The sequence below is a fragment of the Dermacentor albipictus genome, chromosome 4 (assembly GCF_038994185.2).
Source record: "Dermacentor albipictus isolate Rhodes 1998 colony chromosome 4, USDA_Dalb.pri_finalv2, whole genome shotgun sequence".
Classification (NCBI taxonomy): domain Eukaryota; kingdom Metazoa; phylum Arthropoda; class Arachnida; order Ixodida; family Ixodidae; genus Dermacentor; species Dermacentor albipictus.
In genome coordinates this window covers 101240703-101260386 of record NC_091824.1, presented here as the reverse complement: position 1 = coordinate 101260386, position 19684 = coordinate 101240703, and the positions used below count along the sequence as shown (strand labels likewise).

Below are 19684 nucleotides of genomic sequence, written 5' to 3'. Positions count from 1 at the left end.
AAGAGGAAAAAGTACCTTGCCCGTATCCAACTTCTCAAAGTTCGCACTGCAAATATTTGCCTTAAGTCGCGTGCTGGAACCTTGTCAAAGGAACCAACTGAAGGATGAGGGCTGCTGCAAACACGCTCCGCTGCTGCATTTTTATTGCATTTATAGGCTTCGCCAACACGCTGCGATTGGAATCACATCATCCTACTTCAATGCCTTTCGTAAGAAAAATATTGAAAGCATCCTTCAGAAATACTCAGGCCAAAGCATATTAAATTTCTTGCTCTTTCTCTGTCTCTCGGTCCTTCAATTTCTCTTTTTTTTTTATCGCTTTAACTATTTTTCAGGAGATGAAAGAAGATACACGTATGGCTTTTACAATTTCTGCAGAATCCTATAAGGCTCCTTTGATATCATATGAAATGCGCACGAATTCTCACTCTTGTGGATGTTAGTACACTATCAGAAGTTCAGAAAAGTCAATAAATAAAACGATGGGCTCCCAGAATACCTTGCGATGTATTATTAATTTCGCGATTAAGCAAGATGCATATGAATTTTTGCCGCCTATGGCACGACTACGCGCTCTCTTCCCTTCCGAGGTTCAGTAACTTTGAATAAGAGAGAAATACGTGTGCCATGGTTTTCTCTGGCATTTTGTACGAGAAAAATGAAGTTGCAATGAAAGTTGTGCGGCGCGTTTCTCAAACCGCCAACCCCTTTATGGTCAGTATCTGGGAATGGCTCGTACTAGGGAGGAACGACGATGTTGGCCAACGCAACATACATGACAAAAGCATGGCAGTTGTGAGCTCTGACTGCAGTTCCGTAGACAGGCACTGCATTTCGTTAAAGCGCCATGTTGGCAAGGGACAGGTACTGCCTCGGCGTTGTCGCGTCGCTACTATGAGATTCCTATAGCCCTGTCCCCCTTTCCCCTATTCTCTCTACCTGCATTACCGTATATCATGCATGTCTGACTCTTTCTTCATGGGGTCTTAAACTCATTTCTTTTGCCCGTGTCGGGCGCGTTTCGAGCACATCCTCTCGACGAACAGACCTGACACAAACGTGTAAAATGTCGCTCGTCATGCAAGTACTAAAGACAAATCGCGTTCACGTTTTATCCCAGTAGTATACGCACGAATTAATATATACAGGAGAGCTGACTCTGGCACTCACCAATGCGTTTGCTTGGTTCCCTTAACCATCCTGCGAGCCCACTCACCCTCCGCACGCGCAGCACGACGCTGTGCTTTCTGCCTCTGCTGCTGACCCTCTCAACAACAGGCCTTCGCTAGTGCTTCTCCACTCCTCCTCTTCTCCAGGCTGCTAGCACAAGCACAGCAGTCTAGACTAGTATACTAGCAGCACAGCAGTATATTGTTAAAGGAAGGAAGGGAAGAACTGTACGTCTATTTACAGATGGCTTTTAATGGCGAAGTCAACATGCGTAGAGAAGCAAAAAAACCTAAACTCTTCTTCGTCGTCTCCTAAGCCACCATCAGCGTCCTCTCCTTCCCATATCACAAACTGTGAAATCACCCCCGTCGGAAAAAGCACCTTGTTGGTGCGGCTCATTGGTCCGAGGAAGGTACGGCTTGAGGCGGATGACGTGGATGATGTCAGAGAGAGGTGAAGGCACGGTGGCATCCAGTAGAGGCACTTCGTGTGTGACAGAGGTCACCTGGCGGAGGATACGGTAAGGGCCGAAGTATCGCGGGAGGAGTTTCTCCGAAAGACCAACATGCCCAATCGAAGACCAAACCAACACAAGAGCACCTGCTTCGTATTGCACGTCGTGATGGCGTTGGTCGTATAACGGCACTTCTGGCGTGTCTGTGAAGCAGAAAGACGAATGCGGGCAATCTGGCGTACTTGGGTGGCTGTGGCTATGCCATCCCGAGTGTACTCTGTCAGCGAGTCGAGTGTGGTCGAAGGGAGAGTCTCGAAAGGCAAAGTTGGCTCGCGGCCGAAGAGGAGTTAGAAGGGTGAGTAGCCAGCACTGTCATGGCGCAAGGAATTGTAAGCGAACGTGACAAATGGTATAGCAGGGCCCCAGTGGCGATGATTGGAGGAAACAAACATTGCTAGCATGTCGGTTAATGTGCGGTTCAGGCGTTCGGTAAGACCGTTAGTTTGAGGACGGTAAGCGGTAGTAAGCTTGTGTTTAGTAGCACATGATCGAAGTAAATCGTCGATGACTTTGGCAAGAAGGTATCTTTCGCGATCGGTGAGAAGTTGACGAGGTGCACCATGGTGTAAGATAACATTGTGAAGCAAGAAGTCAATGACGTTTGTAGCGCAAGTGGTCGGTAGGGCTCTAGTAAGGGCTGTATAGTCCGTAGCGGCGGCAATCCACCTATTTCCGTCATTTGATATTGGGAATGGTCCGAGAAGGTCGCCCACGCGAAAAAAGGGTCGGTCGGTAAATACAAACACTGCAGCAGATCAGCAGGATGCATAGCTGGTCTTTTGCGGCGTTGACATGACTCACACCCGGCAACATAGCGCCGGACGGAGCGGTTGAGACGGGACCAGAAAAACCGTCACCAAATTCAGTCATAGGTCCGAGAGACGCCAAGGTGTCTAGTGGTGGGAACGTCGTACAGTTGCTGGGATAGTCTGTCGAAGATGAGATGGAATGATGGATATAGGAGCTCGGACCCATCGGGGTGCGTATTGCGGCAATACATGGTGTCATTCTGTAGCACGAACATGTGAAGGGATGGGTCAGACGGATCAGAGAGCAGACGTGCGATAAGCTGCTGGAACGATCACTGCTGGTTGCTGAATCAACCACTAACCACGAAGAAACCTTGAGGCCAGCGCTACAAAATGATAAATCTAACACCGAATGAAATTGATCTGCAGCAAACGTTACGTATCCTGTGTTCTCACATGAAAGGTGACTATTAGTAGTCCACTCCCATAATCGCTTACCACGCAAATCTGTTCTTAGGCCCCAAGACAAGTGATGCGAATTGGAGTCCCTTGCAAGGAAAATTTCCTTTCTATGAAATGCCACAGCCCTCTCAAGTTGACGCGTACTTTGGAAACCGGTGGGGAAATAATCATTCATAACTGAAAACAGATGATACCCTGAGGGACATAAATCTACCGACGAAATTTTCCAGTCGGGATTCACTAGTTCAAAAAAGAATGTTTTCCCTGTGACAAGTCTTATTTGAAACAAGTATTAATAAACCTCGACCTCGCAATTGTCAATCTAATCGGAAAGACCGAAAATCTTTCAAATGAAAATCTTGGTTAACTTGGTTATATAGGTAAAACAAATCTGTTAAAGCTGGGAATATATAGCGGCAGTTCCACTACTATACTTTCAACTCTTTAATGGTGTTAATCGCACAGCAGAAGCAACTGCCGCCTTTAGGATACTTTTCTTAAGCATGGTTGACTCTTTCTTCATTTTGTTTTCATAATCGTAGAAATTGAAGATCTCATGCGTTTGGGAGCTCCAGCGTCAAGTTCATTACCAGTGACACTAATTGGGAGTCTGAATGAGAGGACTCATGCTCGCCTGGTTGGACTGGCCGAGTAGTGTTTGTCGAATCTTCTACAAATGTAGAAGGCGTCTTTGCCTCGTTGCTAGGCATCCGGGGTGTGGTGTTGGGTACTGAAGATTTCAGCGGTGCCTTAGTGGCCTGCACTATTTGTATAATGTGACTGGAAACGATTTGCGCCAAGCATTCGGATAGGCTGGATATCAATTTATCCACAGCTTTAGCTATTGCTTTTTCCTCGGCAGAGTCGACTGCTTCGGAGAGATTAATATCCGCGCTTGGAGTGTTGCGTGCTGCTGCAGCAGAGTATCTGAAGGCCCTGTCTTTAACTGCAATTCCATCTTTTTGGAAGCAGTGACGGCGGTCGATTACATCCATAGTATTTATTTCTTGAGCACGAGCTCAGCAGTTTGAATAGTCTGCTGGGTGTGTTCCCCGAAAGACGCAGCACTTTTGAGATTATCTGGAACATTCACTTGAAGGATGACAATCTGCACAGGCGCAGCCACGCGAGCTCGACTTGCGTCCTCCTGCGCTGTACCCAAATATCCAGCGACTTTTACGTTTGATTGGACGTGACGCGAGTGATTCTACTCAGACGATAACAGGCAACATCTTTATTTTTGACGGACATGACGTCCCCGCAAACGTGGCAATGACCGATTCAGTCGAAATCCCCTCGTTAGTTACAAGACGATTGCAACGGTAGACAGCAATGACGCCTGCTGCGGAGAGCTCGTCCACGGTTTCAACAGGATTTAAGCGGGAGTCTCCGCCCTGTATGAGACACTTGGTGCACGCAAGGTGAGGCGGGTTCAACGCGCTCACCGGGGCGGAATCGAATGGCACGCATTTCAGTAATGTTCAAACCAGGTTTGGTCTGGTAACCTAGACGCTATACATCCCCGTCCGAACGCCCACACGTCAGTGATGGTCTGGAAGTGGTTGGAGATGGTCTGAAGTTTCTTTTGGATAGCCGGTGGGTTCGTGAGCCTGATAGAACCGTACAGTGGTAGGCACGAGCGCAAAAGTAATTGTGCTGACGCCACTGCGAAAAAAATAAGTCTAAAGGCAATTGATTAGGTGGCAGGGATGCTGACCAGGCCGATCACGCCTGGCCAAGAAATTGGCTGACATCAGAGCAAAACGACTGATAATGAAAAATGCAAATAAGTTAGAGACTAAAGTAAGGTTACTTAGAAACCTGAAACCACCCGATACTTAGCCAAAACGCCACTGCAGTTCATCGAAGCTTCAAGTAACACCAAATGAGCCGAGGCGTCCTCAGTCCTTTCGTGGGTTCGTCTTCTGAAAGAATGCGTGGGTTCTGACCAGCGTCATGTAGATGTAGAGCCTTTGCGTTAGTACCACATACCCATCCTGGGGGATTGGCCAAGAATTTTGTTTGCAGTTATTTTACAATTCTTTCTCCTTGTTGTTATGTGGAACTACCTGGTTCATGATCAGTGCCATGTCTTTCTTCTCCGTCTTCTTTGTCTTCTTCTACTTGCTCTTCCTCTTACCCTTTTTTTTTCTTTCTATACATACCCGTTCGGTCGAACCTACCTTCCTGCCGTTGGTACTGTTCAAATCAAAATCTGTTTTACTTGCACACGTTTCGTCTTAACCTGTTTAAATAATTCCTGTGAAATCACATGCCTCCTCGTTGCTTAGTTATTGAGCCTTGTAGCGCCGAACGACTGCGACAAACTCGAAAGAAAATGCGCTTTGTTCTCGTCTAAACGCGTCACTGATTTGTGCAGGCGAAAACTTTCAGCTGCAGCCGTGATACGCTCTTTTTCATTATCACTCATTTTCTTCCTTACTCCCCCGAGACGTGATCTTTAAAGATTTGCTCCCTTGTTCCCTGTTAGTGCTTTATATTCTCTTTCGCGAGCCCTCAGGGCCGAGCCCGACTCATTTGCTTTGCAAACGCCTATGCTCCCTTGCAATTCCTCTCTCCCTTCAACTCGTTCTTTCCCTTCCTTTCCTGGTTTCCTCTTCAAACTTTCTAACACATACCAACTTCGCCATGATCCCACTCTGCAGTTTTCTTTTTTCCTTTCCCAAACAGAAGCACTTCCGCAGAGCCGCTTGGTGAAGTTCGGCGATCGTAACGTGCCATGCGCAGGGCGACATGCGACCCCTATTGGCAGCTTTCCCCAAACTCAATCCCAGCCCCCTTCCCACCCTTCTCTTTTCCTGTCTAGTCGTCCTTTGATCAATTAGAGGCCTTACCAGGCGTTGAAGATTTGAATCGGGATTAAGCAGCCCCGGGCGACCGCGCGGGAGGGAGAAAACAGGTGGAAGACTCCTCCGATCCTTTTCTGGCGTTGATATGTATAGTTAGTTATGCGGGAGCACTGGTGGAACTTTGAAAAAGAATTTAACCTGAGAAATTGATTTCTGCGGCAGCTTCGTTTCGAAAATCTTTAGAAGGAGGAGCGGTGGCATATTGATTCTGCTTTTTTCACGTTGCCCTCCTGAAGACTGAGAAGAATTGACGGAGGGCCATGAAGACTAATCCTTTCGTTGAGGTCTCTTTGCGATTCTCGGAGTCCTTGCTTCTCATATTTAGTTGAATAGAAGTTCCTATTCAGGCAACCATGTCTTTTTTTTTATTGAAGTGAAATGTTAGGAGAGGTTGGCGCCTTTATGGTGGCACCGGCTACTCCTTGTCACTTGGCAAACGAAACAAATTTACGTAAAAAGGGTGAATAGTGACACAAAATATAACACTCAGTAGAACACTGTGTGAATAAAAACTATACGGTCCAACAGTACATGAGTCGCAAAGTTCTGTGCATAAGTTCAGTCCACGTACACATATATAAAGACAGATGTTTTGAACAGCCAAAACACACAGCACATGTAATACACTGCAAGTACAAAACAGAATCATACATATCGCGTAAAAGTTGCGATCATCACATAAACCAATTATGGACCACGAACAACATTTATGTAACTCATTTAGCGTATTCGAATATCGGGTACCTAATATTTTCCCAAAATGTTGGTGTCCTCCAAAAACGTTTTCAGAGCAAGAAGTGCTCTTTTTTGAAGGCCCGCAGTTGGCCATGGGCCAAGTATCTTTTTAAGAGTGAATGGTCTTCTGTCTAATATACACAAATTAGCTTGCAGTACCGTTCTTTGTGTAGCGTATTTCGTGCATTCGAGGAGAAGATGATGCGCATCTTCGTCTGGGTGGCCACAAGAACACTGCGGACTAGAGGCACGTTTTATTCTGCACAAGAAGTGTTTCGTAAATGCAGTACCAAGACGCAGTCGGTGTACCAATGTTTCAAATTTTCTGTTGTCTCTTAGAGTTTCCGGCATTGATAAGTTTATACAAGGGTCTATAGAGTATAATTCCGAGTTTTTAGTTTGCTGGTCAAACCAGGTAGTTTTACTGAGGCGACAGGAAATCTGTCTCAGGATCAGACGGACTTCACTACGCAATAGGGGAAGATTGGTTGTCTCTGCGTTATTGTGCGCTCTATTCGCAGCTGCGTCCGCTGCAGTATTACCGGGAACATTGCAGTGCCCAGGTATCCATTGAAATGCAATTACGTGGTTCATTGCGTTTGCTTTAGTAAGTTCTTTGAGCGTCTCATACAATAGCGAAGTGTTCAAGGAATTTTTCTTATTGCTCTGTAGTAATGTGAGAGCGGCTTGCGAATCGCTAAAGATAACCCATTTTTGCGAATGTTTTTCTGATGTTATGAAACGCAAAGCACACAGGATTGCAAATAGTTCTGCCATGGTGGAAGATGTCTCCCGGGATAATTTGAATGTTTGCTCTAGCGCTAAATGTGGAATGACGAATGCTGAAGTCGAAGAATTTTTATGACACGAACCATCTGTATAAACGTGGATGTACTGGGGATATAATGAGTAAATTTGGAAGAGTGCTAGTTTCTGTGCGGCTACTATGAACATGTCTCTCTTTGATATAATCCCGTCAACCGATAATTCTATTTTAGGGCATGTTAACATCCAGGGAGGGTAGCGAACATCCACTTTGCATAACTCAAATCTTGGTAACAATGCTCTATGTTCTCGAACAACATCGTGAATTTTGCTTTTGTTTCTTTCGGTGAGCGCGAGGTTTAATGGATGCTTCTCATGTTGGGTTAAGATGCGATAAATATGTCGGCATGTTTCAACCGTTCGTATGACTGGAAATGGAGGGTGACGAGCTTCAGCAATTACTAAAGAACTCGAGGTAGCCTGCGGAACCCCAAGACACACTCGTAGCCCCCTTGCTAGTAAACGTTGAAGACGTTCCTCGGAAGTTTGCGATAATCCATGGAGAATAGGGGCCGAGTAAGCATTTTTTTGTTTTATGAGTGCATTATGAACTTGTAGTAGCGAAGAGACTGATCCTCCCCACGTTGTGCCAGCGAGTCGCCGAAGTACGTTTATTACTGCGTTGGTCTGCTTTTCAATTGCGCGGATGTGTGATGCCCATGTTAGCTGGCGGTCAAGAATAACTCCAAGAAATTTATGCTCTTTCACAAACATCAAACTTTGCCCGTTAAGCGTAAGTTGGAAATTATTCAGCTGTCGTCTAGTGAAAGGAAGTACGGCTGTCTTTGCGTATGAAAGACTCATGCCTCTTTCTTTTAAAAAGGTGTCGATACTATCAAGACCCTCTTGCAGCGTTCTTTGAATGTCTTGTATATGAGATCCAGAGGCCCATATGCAGATGTCATCTGCGTACAGAGAATACTGTAGACCAGACGGTAGTTTTTGTGGCAAGGCTGCCATGACACAGTTGAATAAAAACGGACTGAGAACGCTACCCTGCGGAACACCCTGCGTGATGCTGTGATAATTACTTTCTCCTTCAATTGTTTCCATAAATATTTTTCTATCTTTCAAGAAATTTGATACCCAGTGCAGCGTTCGACCGTGTAGGCCAAGCTCTAACATACCAGCAAGGACGTGTATGTGACTTACAGTGTCGAATGCTCTTTGAATGTCTAAGAATACTGCTATTGTCACATTTCCGCAACTTCGTTCATGTTCGACGCATGTGGCGATGTCTAATACTGCATCCATTGTACCTCGATTTTGTCGAAATCCGGTCATGTGGTCGGAAAACACATTTGTGTGTTCACACCACCATTGCAATCGACTGTCTATCATCTTCTCCATTAGTTTGGAAAAGCAGCTTGTGAGACTGACGGGTCGGTAGGAGTCAAGGCAAAGTGGGGTCTTTCCTGGTTTTAGCACTGGAATTACCCGAGCTAATTTCCATGAATCCGGGAGGGTCTCTTTTATCCAGATATCATTAAATATCTCCAAAAGAGTCATATTTCCTACTGGACCTAGGTTCTTTAGCATCACATACGTAACACCATCTGGGCCTGCGGTTTTCTTTGTACGGCATGACGAAAGAGCACTTTTCAATTCATTTAAACTAAACTCACAGTCAAGTTGAGGATGTTGTGACATAAAGCATGCACGAACCTTCTGGTCTGCTAGTGTTGTTGAACTTGCGAATTGTAGGCAAGTATATGAAATTCCTGGTCTGGATATAAGTTGACAGAATTCGTCAGCAACAAATGTTTCCGGAGTGCTTCGAGCTACGGCAAGGACTCGGAAGGGATGTCTCTGGGTAACTGGACCACTAAAAGATCGCACAACGGACCATATTCTGGGAACTGGAGTAAACGGAGACAACGACGCGCAGTATTCTCGCCATCTTCTCGTTCCTAATTTTTGTAAGCGTCTGCGCGAATTTGACTGAATTTTCTGTGCCATCTTGTAGTCATCTAGCTTTCCACTGCGGCGGTAAGCCCGTTCTGCGCGTCTTCGAATTGCCCTTAGGCATTCATGTTCCCCGTCGACTGCAGCGTATTCATTCGGAACAATGACTTGCTTTGTGCACATCTTGTAAGACTCACACAATATATTTGCAAAACTTTGAAAGTTCGGGTTTTCACCCAATGAGTTACTTAACTGGTGCCGAAAACTTTGCCAATTAGTATATTTTGAGTAGCGCCGGGTCCCCTCACTCCTTATGAGGCGATGTTTTACCAGGATCGGAAAATGATCACTGCCGTGCGTTTCTATGTCTGTTGACCATTCAACTCCATCAAGAAGGTCTTGTGAGCAGAGTGTGACATCTATACAGCTTGAGTAACGAAACCCCCGCAAGAACGTTGGAGAGCTGTCATTTAACACGACAAGATTACTTTTTTCTGCGGCAGACTCTATGATGCTTCCACGGGAATCGTTATATTCACTACCCCAGATGACGTTATGTGCGTTGAAGTCTCCACAAACCATCACATGTGAGTTCGCGATACCAAACACGTTCACCAAGCTGTTTACTGATATTTTGCTAGAACATTGCAGATAAAGACTAATCACTGTGACGCTTGTATTTCTAAAAGATATCTTGCATGCTACGAACTCCGGTATATTTATATCGCTCGACTGTATTAAATAGGACGGTAGGTCTTTTATCACGCATAACATCGCTCTGCTACTTCCAGCAATGCGCGATGATTTATATATAACATAGTTCGAAAGACGAAAGTCATCTCGTACGCCTGCCTCCTGTATACATAAAACAGGAAAGTTATGTTGAGCTAGTAGTTTGCGGAAATCAGCTGACTTATTTCGAAGGCTATTAGCATTCCACTGAAATATGAAAACATTGTTATAGCGATTATTCATTGTAGGCCTGCAGTGGAGCTGTTGGTGGTTGTGGAAGCACCAACGATTCCATAGAAAGCAGTGCTTTTACCTCTGGAAGGTTGTTTGCGTGTGGAATGGCGCTGAGAATTGCACGCAGAGCTGTGAATAGCATGGGCAGGATCATCTGTGTCACGGGTAAAGACGCGTAATCACCAAACGACGCTGAAGCTCCATGTGTGCTCGAAGCAGGTCGCTGAAGAGCGGACTGAGATGGTCGCTGAGATGACAGGTGTGGTTGAGGCGAATGTTGAGGTAGTTGTTCAGATGTTAGGTGAGGTTGCCGTGTCACTGGCAGAGGGCGTTGTTTAGAAGGTCGCCGAAGGTCACTCGAAGCCTGGGCAAGATGAGTAGTGTTCGCTGGTGGTGGATCGTGTCGCTCGCTGTCGGAGCGTTGTCGACCTGAGTGCTTTAGAGCTGCAGAATAGTTCATGTTGACCACTTGTTCTTGTTCTCTGTTGGCAGTTGGAGGCGCGCATCTTACAGCATCAAGGTTGGGTGGTGGCGCATTACGAGGAGGTAGCCTTCCGTATTTCAACTCATGTCTGCGCAACCTTGAGGCAGCTCTGCTCTGAGGGCACCCGGAGAAGGAAGCTGTATGGTTTCCGCCACAGTTGGCACACTTTGGCTGACACACAGACTTGCACTCTGAATGGTCGTGGTCTTCGGAGCATATCTTGCAGCGACGTGGACTGCGACAGTTCTTCGATAAATGTCCAAATCTCTGGCAGTTGTAGCATCTCAGAGCAGGGCCGTGATATTCTTCTACGGGATGACTCGTGAAACCTAAATGCACTCGTTGCGGCATTGGTTTGTCTTCTCTGAAATGGAGAATGACAGTTCTCAGAGGGCGTGATTCTACCGCTCCGTCTTCTTGGCGATTGTAGCGTGCCTGACGACGGGCAGATGTCACGCCAAAATCCTTCAGGAAGTCAACCAGTTGTTCTTCTGTATACTCAATTGGCACATGGCGTATCTTGCCAACATTCTTGGTATAAGATGCCGGAATGAATGGTTTGACTCCCAAACCAGCCACATCGCTCATCGACAGCAGATGTCTTGCAGATGAGACTGAAGTAACGTTGACAGAAAAACTTCCATCTCTATTCACGCGGAATGACTGTACTTTTTCCTTTGCCGCGGCGACAATTTCCGACGCAGCGCGGTTTGGATTCACTTGCCAGAAGTTGCGTCCTTCCTGTGAGGGTCGAAAAACAACTGGAATTCCCTCAGGCCGCTTCTTTTTATATGTTACCAAGGAGAACGGCGTTTCATCGCAGTCTATGTCTTCATCATCACTTAGCTCATAGGTAGATGTCTTGTCGTCGTCAACCCGTGGTTTCTTGGCTTCACTTTCGCCTGTCTCAGCCATGTTCACTGAAGGTGCGCTTGAAGGTAGGGCAGCGTTGAAAACTAGCGTCACCGGCTTGATGACATTGGGCGCGTGTTGAGGCACTTCGGAGTGCGGCGCCGATTCTGCGGCACTCATGCGCCTAGGAACGCGCTGTCGGACATATGGCTCGTGCCGGTGTTCTTTGCTGCCCACCGTCGTGGCAGGCGTAGATGCGCTGCGGAGCGCAGCCAAACCACGCGATATTGTGCGTGATTTTTAGCACACAGGAATCCTACGGGATGTGTGTTCTCCCTGGACAACAGTGAAGTCTCAACACAGCACTGATTCTTCGACGAAAACAGAAAATAATATCTCACCGAAGAAGCAGCGGCCGCTCGGAGGGACTTCTTCTTCTTCTTCAACCATGTCTTCTTCTGCGGGAAGTTCAGTACCCGGCTCCCAGTATTGTTCGCTAAATTTTCTAACAATTTTGCTTACGTATATAGCATTTATAAACATCAAAGAAGGAATAAAGCTTTGTATTCTTCATCCTCAATGTGCCAATTGTTTTCATTGTCTCGGTCTTGCATTTCGGGCTGTTGATGTTCATATTGATATGGTCAGTCGCGCATTTCTTCGTATTCTTTTATTCTCTTACTTTTCCTAGACATTTGAGAAAAAGGGTCGGGGTGCGGAGGGGGAGGGGGGAGAGGAGATTACACAAACTAAGAACTGTCGCAGCACACCAATAGCGTAGTATGACGACTGTGACCTTCAGTGACAGTTATTTCTATCGTGCACAGTAGACAGAGAGACCCAAGACCCTTATTATGATTGCGCTTTTTATGGCTAACGATTACAGGCAGTGTTCCTGAAAGGTAGACGCCACAGGCGGTTTATGCACAGACGCTACTCGAGCTCTTGAGTGCCAACATTTATGAAGTGACATCAGCTCATGATACTACCATCACTCTTGAAATTATTTTTGTAATACCTACCCGAACACTACCAAGCTTCTTTACCTTGCCGAATTCTCGATACCTCGCAGAATGATCATTTGAGTCATCTCCAGATCAACGCTATAATAGCGACAAATGCATCACAGAATAATACAAAGGCAGGTGTTAGAATAGTGCACCGTCTCTAGATTGTTCCTTTTCGATCAGACTGCCTGATTTGACTCCTATCTGTGTAGCGGAAATCTTGGGCGCAGTTTTAGCACAACACAAGTTGCTCTAATAGTTTTCATCAGTAGCTATATTCACTCGAGCGGCCAGTCGCGCGGCAATATTGCGTGTATTCGCAGGCTTCTTTCACGCTCCTAAAAACACTTTTATGTAGCACGTATTGAGCAATGGAAAATTGTATCTGGAGTGTTTCATGTCGCTGCACAGTGTTCTCATTAAGACTTTTAATCTAATGATAATATTTGAGAAGTTGATTAACTAATTTAGACTGATTATGTAATTAGGTGAAATGCAGAAAAGAATCTCAGTATCTCCAAGCGACGGCAAACAACATTATCTTTGTTCTGTCCAGCTACGTGGCATTTGCATATATTTAATGTTTGGCTCAAATTACGTGAATCACCCTGTATATATTTATGTTAGTTATCTATTTTATTTATGGTACCCTCAAGGCCCGAGGGCATTACAGAGGGGAGTGATAAAACGGGAAGCATAACAATGAAATACTAAAAATAAACAATGTAGCATATTAGTAACTCCTAATTATACATTGTTAAGTAATGTCTTGCCTAATAGTTTGCAAGTACAAAAATATTGTAAACAAAATAGCATCTTGATAATTCTTGTTAATACAACGTTAACTAGTGTCGTCCTTAGTCGTTTGATAGCACGGCAAGTAAACGAAATAACATGTTAATAATTCCTAATTATAAAATGTTAGCTAATGTCGTACGAAAGAGTTTTTGTCGATGGTAGAGACAATTTCACAGGGAAGGTAGTTCCACTGCCTTAATGACCTGGGACAAAAATGATGACTGAAAGTATTAGTATTGCCTGTTTAAAACCCGACCTTACGGCGTTGATCGATGCGGCTCGACAGGTAATGAGGCTGAAAAATGAAGTTACTGTGAAGGAAGGCATACTAACTAAATTAACAAGCTTGGTGTCACGCGTGCACAAGCAAACATGAACACATCTCACTCGATGAACGCGGAAACTCGCTCTCAGGACGCTGCAATGAAGAAACGCGGCAGTAGCAACGAGCGAACTGACCTTCGTGCTGCGCCTCCTATCAATGCGAACTAAGCCGAGAAAACACATCGCGCGGCGGAGTCAGTACCGTCGCTGATGGCTTTCAAGATACAGCGGCCCGGTGCAGAGCGCCGCCCCTCCCTACACCCCCCTCCCTCGAGCCTTGCGCGCGACAGAAGACGGCGCGCTTCCTCCCCGCTTTCCTCCCTTTTGTGCGCAAGATTAAGCCGCGATCGCCGGCTCCCCCTCGCATGCTTTCACTTGCAGATACAGCATACGGCGCGCGGCAACAATTTTATTGCCATTGGACTTATATGGAACCTCGCGGTGACGCCAACGTCGACTGCAAAATGAGCTTGGTGTGTCTATAAGGTTACTATGGTAATAGGATGCCAGACGTCAACACGGAGGGCGTGCTTCCGCCGTGCAACTCCGCGGAAGGTAGACGGGACAGCGACAGAGACAAGTGCGTGCGTGCGTGCGTGCGTGCGTGGGGTGGGGAGGGAATGACGGCAAAATGCAAGACCTCTCGTGTATTTAGGTTTATCTTTTGCGAAATAAATGAAATCACTAGGGGTGTGCGTATATTGAAATTTTCGAATACGAATCGAATACGAATAAGGCGAAAAACTGTCTTCGAATATCGAATCGAATATCGAATATATGTGTAGTATTAAAATATTGCAAAACGAGGTAACAATAGCTTTATTACCCTTTTAAAAATAATATTGCATTTTACGAGGTTGCTTCAGGTTAAAGAGGCACTCATTATAGGTAATGCACTCAGGTAATGCCAGGTAATGCTCTGTCAGGTAAACGCTTGTTAGAGATTATCGCGAAGGAAAATTGACTGCTCAACGTGTTCACAAAGTAAGGGCTCTCAATGCACTGTGACAACATTTGTGCAGGTAACATTTTCTAGGTGGATATTTTATTGCGCATACTTACAAAGCCCGAAAGTACATCATATATTGTTATGAAAGAGCCCTGGAATAAAGCTTGGTAAAAAAAATTGAAACTGATCATGTCTCACGGGCCTGATGCAGATAGACTGGAACAGAGCGTACACATCCATAGTAAGGTTCGTTACAGCACTTAAGATCACAGTGCTGTAACGCTGTGTCGTCGTTTGGTACCTTCTTTTGTCCTTGTTTTGTGTTGCGCTGTAACGAACCTTACTATGAATCCCAACCAACTGGCCCAATTTGCCATCTTGATGCAGAGCATACAGATCATGAGCGGATCATGTGAAGCTCTCAGTGAATAAACATGTTCTTAGGAGAATGTGGAGCAAGCATATAATTCGTTACTTGCTAAATTATTCACAGTCTGTCCGAATATTCGCCGTTTCGACCATTATTCGGCCGTCCTCGAATATTCGGGAATTTACGAATATGCATTTCTCGAATCGAATACGCTTCGAATAAGGAAAATATTCGATTCGTATTCGAAATTTCGAATATTCGCACACCCCTAGAAATCACCTACTACGGCGTACATCACAATCAAATCATGGTTTGCCACGTAAAACCCCAGAACTTAACTTTAATGTGACCCGGCCGCTAGGCTGTCTCGGCAACTCGTTATACAGCACTCTAGCTGAGCACATTTCGAAAAGCACTTTCAGCCGCCTCTCGTTAGCACGTGGCCGGTGTGCTCGAACGTTATTTGCCACAATTTTATTTTGTTTGAGCCTCTACCTCGTCTTTTTGGCAGCTTACAGGTACAGCGTATATTGAAGATGACGTAAAATGGCCGGGAGGCAAATGCTCCAGGGGCTGCTTCAACACGTTGTCGGTCTCACTGACACCTAGCTTGTGTAGATTTATGTTAAGAGCAGCAAAATTTTCAAGCCAACCACAAACGCTTCGCGACCTTTCGAAGAAACGCGCCGCAACCGCCGCCCCTCAGTCTAAAGTCGCTGGCTGTACTGTGTCCTTGCTTGCACAGATCGAGCATCGTCCTTTGTGCAGGGCGAACTAACGTACGGCTGCATCAGTTCTTTTTTCGCTGTATTCACCTGCCACGCCCAGCAATCATGCACCCCTGTAGTGACGTTTTGTTATAGCCCTCAATCGACGCTGGCAATGGCAAGTTATTCTTGCTGCCGGAGATGGCCAAAATATGACTAAAAAAAGAAAGAGTTTCTAGCAGTTATGGCTGTGCCTCATAAACCTCCCATCTCATCATTTGGCTCTTATGAAATCCGTGAGCTACACAACTCAGCGTTGGTTCTACTTTTGTGCATATATCAACTAATAGCTTGAACTTTCCTCTTAAACTTACGTAACTGCATATCATATCGACCACAAATAAAGACGGGGACAGCGGAAGAGAACACAAAAATGACACGGGCGGACACGGGCGTAACTATCACTTGGCACGTGTCAGGCGCTTGATGTATTATATCTTCCATAACTGAACGTCATGGCCCCAGTACAACTGTTCAAATATTCAGCATGGTAAACAGCAGCAAGTAAACAGTGTAGAAACCGCAATGACTGATCGGAGCGAGCATTATTGCTCAAGCAGCCGGGATCCGATCGTCGTCGCCTGCAGTTTTAGCAGCGTTACAGAACACTAAATATAGCTTGGAAATGAAGTTCGAAGGTGTTCGGTAACCGCGTCCCGTAAAATGTATGAACATTCTCAACTTACATACCATGTGTGCGTACCGTTCCACGAACCGCCACCTTGATCTTGGACACTTGCTCTGGTAGCATTCGAATCTAGCTAAGAAACAAGTACAATTCAAATACGGCGCAGATTCTTAAGGCCGTCGTTTCCAGCGTGCCAGGCAACGACCGGCGAAGTTACGTTACGCCGTCGACTCCAGGATTGCCGAAAATTTGCGCCTTGCATAGTTCGGTGCATTGAACGTGGCCTGCAGTAGCGCGGCAGCATCGCGATCAGCTTTTGCCGCAGCGCATGCGCAAAGGTGCGCCGTGAGCGTGCGCCTTTGAGTTTGGCTGGTGCGCCAACTGAACGCAGCCTCTTCGGTGCACCCGAACTGCATGCCAGCATGCTGCAGGCTAGCCAAGATAGCGCGCCATGCATTCTGGTCTAGAGGCTCCGGCGTGAAATAGGACATGCTCTATTCCCGCGCTGGTCACGCCAAAGCGCGCCAAACGTCGCCACACACGCTGCATGGCGGCGCGGTGACGCTATGCTCTAGAGCGTCCACTTCGCGCCAGCGTAGCGTAACTGCGACGCGCCTTTGATTAAAGATCGACTGTACCTCGCAGGCGACGTACACGGTTCTCTGATCACCCTGTGGAACATTGTCATCGGATCTATACTGCAGGGTCAGTATTAGTCATGAAGTGTCCTTCTTCTTTCCTTATCTCAACTACGGCGCCTGAGGCCGCCCTGAACTTTCACTTGAGTTGCACATATACGTAGCCCATTGGGTTGGTAGAACGCGCTCAGACATGCATCACTGATCCCTCAAAGTTGCATCACATGTCTATCTTCTGTCAATGCTAATAACAGAGCAGGAAACTGCAGCGTATTCAAATCTTCGGACCCTGTCGTAACACGAGTTCATTACGCTTCCCCTATTCCATATTCTACTTAGCAGGGGCGGCCGATTGGGCCACCTGGCGACCCATTATCGCGTGGGTACAGCGCGAACTTCAATCGGTAGTCAGCGCTTGTCCTTGCCTTGTCTACGTCCACGTTGAACCTTTCCGCTGCAACTCTCACCATGTTTTACTCAAAGCTTCTTCTCACTGCCATTTTTTTCGTTTTGTTTTCGTTTCGTTTCGCCTTTTTTTTTTTATGTCCAGCGCGGTATCTATGCGGTGTGCCAGGCGTCTCGAGAAAAGCGTCAGCACAGACCAGTCCCGACCGTAGGACATGCAGTATAGGACGAGCATATGGTTATCGAATAGACGGCAGTATGGCTGTAAGAAAGGTTTCGAAAGGCCAATATTGGTTATCGATCGTCCTTTCTATCGCTTTTTAGTCGTAAGAGGCTGCATACTTCTTTTGCCAATACAGCCGTCCCCACCTTCCTCATTCTGCAGTGACGCTAAAGCAACTAATCAATACACTCGTGAGAAACACTAGATCAGATCACAGTGACACATTATGTTTCGAAGATCCATGTACATCGATTTAGCGTGAAAGGATGTGTTTGTAGAGGGAAAAATTAACGCTAAACTTTTAACTTCCTTTTGAACTTCCTTTAGAACACGCTGAACTCTATTATTCCATGTAACCGAAAGCATAATTGCGCTGTGTGATGCACTTTCCCTTCGTTTCAAACGAATAAATATTAACAAGCATGATCATTTGAAGTATTTCTATGCCCTTTTTCTCTATCTGATCCTGTGCGGGCTTCGTCTTTGTTCTGGTGTTTCTGAAACGCGCTCTGACTCATAACTACTGCACGAGCTTTGTCTTCACCCCGTCCTAAATTACTTTATATTTGGTACTTAAGTACACCAATCGGGATCGTCTCACTCCCTTTAAAATACGCGCTTCATGTCTTCATACCTTTTACTTCCTCCATTCTATGCCAGTACCTATTACTATTCGCCCATGACATCGCTCAAAGTTGGCAAAATTCGCGTGAGGTTACGTTGCGTGTAAATTTCTTAGACAAACCCCCTTTTCTATGACTGTGTATCGCAATAAAACAGCTAGAATGCCGAAGACCGCTAATGAAGCTGGATATATAACCATTCTGCTACCTAACTCCTGTTTCGTTCGTTCTCGAATTTTGCTCTGAGCGCTTGGCTTTGCGCAATGCCAACGTACGTTGGAGTACCTGCACGCATTGACCCCCCCCCCCCCTTTCCTTCCTTTCAACGGAAAAGCTACTTAGGGAAGCGGACACAAGGTAGTGCACGGCAGAAAAGAACGGTGGCGGCTTCTATCGCCTAAACGGCGAAACAGTCTCAAAAAGATATATATATATATCGAAAAGTAGCGGCACTTTCGATTTCCCAGCAACATAGTGCGCTGCTAAGTCATACATCTTTGGTCAGACCTTCTTCCAAACTACGGCACATCTAGCATTAAAACGCTAAGGAGGCAAATAAGAAAAACCTATGGGGGCACCTAAGCACGCCTTATGCTGTGTAAACGCGAGAGCATTGCTCGTCTCTGAGTGGGTCACTGAGTTTAGCGCTGCGGCGAAATGGTGATGAGTTTATTGCTGTTGCGCTATGTTCCCGAGTGTAAACCCGACACCGGTTTCGGTCTGCCGACTTTCGGCGACGGCGTTTTTTTTTTGTTGTTGTTGTTGTTTTTTTTTTTTTCGTGTCGGCGCCTTTGCCTCTCTGTACCGACCCCGAGCTCTCCGTCAACCATCGGCAGATTGTCGGCGTCAGTCCAGTGTGACAGAGGCGCCGACACGAAGGAAAAAAACACTCTCGCCGACTGTCGGCAGACCGAAATCGGTGTCGCATCGGCCTAGTTGAGTCTTTACGAGGTCGCAACAACGCAAGACGACGAACCAGTCATGTTGTGATCTCTCAGCTTAGTTTTATTTGCGGAGTTCTCATTAAAGTAGTGCTTCACGCGCATTGCGTTGTGTTCTTTCTCGATGACGCCACTTTTCAGCACGATGACACCACTTTGTCAAACGATGACGGCACCTTTCCTGGCAGCACCATGGTGTTGATACTACATTTCATCACCGCGGGTTTGTAGGTGAACTGACCAACTCCACCTCATACTCCGGGGGGACGTCGTAGTTTAGTTTAGCAAGCGTTACGTAGCAAATGAGCATTTAAAACAACTACGTGATCAAAAGATGACAAAGTGACTCTAACGCAATTTTGAACCTCTAGACATCAATTTACATAAGTTTCAAGATAAATCATTCATGCACATAGCCATACACAAATATACAGACCCTTGTGCATTTAAAAACAGTGGGATTGCAAGAATTTTGCTCA

At 46.0% G+C, this 19684-nt stretch overlaps 1 long non-coding RNA gene across 3 annotated transcripts in view; it reads right to left on the bottom strand.

Annotated features, from left to right (window-relative positions):
* Nucleotides 1-16658, bottom strand: part of LOC135904602 (uncharacterized) — a 250725-nt gene extending 234067 nt beyond the window's left edge. For all 3 annotated transcript variants that reach the window (XR_010565168.1, XR_011514301.1, XR_010565167.2), the window contains exon 1: nt 16438-16658. This is a non-coding gene — a long non-coding RNA (uncharacterized lncRNA). The remainder of the gene's footprint in view (nt 1-16437) is intronic.
* Between the last annotated feature and the right edge of the window lie 3026 nt (nt 16659-19684).